The 1,145-nt window shown below is 31.5% G+C and overlaps 1 protein-coding gene across 1 annotated transcript in view; it reads right to left on the reverse strand.

Moving 5' to 3' along the window:
• LOC111085548 overlaps positions 1-1,145 on the reverse strand; it is a 36,014-nt gene that overhangs the window by 17,317 nt on the left and 17,552 nt on the right. Inside the window, exon 2 of the mRNA XM_022384634.1 lies at positions 587-638. The gene's annotated coding sequence lies outside the window, so the exon portion shown is untranslated. The remainder of the gene's footprint in view (positions 1-586; positions 639-1,145) is intronic.

Genomic DNA, 1,145 nt, shown 5'->3' on the forward strand with positions numbered 1-1,145 from the left:
AAACAAACAAACAAACCAGTACAAGTAATTTTATCTCAAAGAGACGCTAATAAACAATAATAGTTCTAATAAACTTAAGTTCGAGTGCTATGCTTGATATTACGAAAAAAAAAAGAGAAATCTAAGGCTGCTTAATAGTGATGTAAAATATTCCTAAAGCTGTTATACATAGTAAGTATAAGTTTTAGGTTTTATTTTCACTCGAAACGTACCCTAACTTTGATCACAAGTCAAATGAACAAAAAAAACAAACAAATTATATCGTATATTTACTACTTATACATATGTAATGTCAAATATAACTGATATATGTATATATATAAACTGCGTAACAATTTTCTTAAGCCTTAACGTAGTATAATATTAAACTTATTAAAAAATAATACGGTAAAATAAGATACGTTTAACATTCTAGGTTTATCTCTGCATTGTAAATGTCACGCGGTAGATAGTTATTTCTAAGATACAGTCAGTATAATTGAAATTATGACGAATTACGAAAACAAGTGAGAAGACAACCAAGTTAGAACTGTGCTAAGACGTAATTAATTCTACAAACAATGTCTTAGATAATCATGGTACCTACCTACGGACTTATTGTACAGGCCCGTGTTCCTAGTATGGAGATGGAAAGGCATCTGTGAGAAGAAAATGTAATATTAAATGTTAACATGTTGAACATTTCTCACAAACCAAACACTAAGCCGTAGGTTTAAGATGTGTGTTTCATGCGGTCTTTTGAGTCAACATCTATACGTTATTTCTAATGGTGAAGAGTAGTGTTATCAACACCCATGAATACGATACTTATAACTTCCCTATGTTCGGACAAAACTGACATGTTGATAGAGTTTCATATGAAAACCTATCATATTAAAGCGATTTTATGTGACGACGAAACGGTGATTCAGTTATCGTACTACAACCTAACATATTTGGATAGATTTACGTATGAACGAACGACCATACGGTAAGATAACCAATCATACTTGCATTGTTGGTCGTATAAACATGATGACGAAACGGGAAAACAATACATGTATACACCTGGAAAAAAGTTAAGCACCCCCGTGTTTTTTCAAGTGATTCAGATTCGACGTTCTTGTGACTGATTATAAATTACCATTCAATCTAAACGTGTTTAT

The sequence above is a fragment of the Limulus polyphemus genome, unplaced genomic scaffold, assembly GCF_000517525.1.
Source record: "Limulus polyphemus unplaced genomic scaffold, Limulus_polyphemus-2.1.2 Scaffold461, whole genome shotgun sequence".
Taxonomy (NCBI): Eukaryota; Metazoa; Arthropoda; class Merostomata; order Xiphosura; family Limulidae; genus Limulus; species Limulus polyphemus.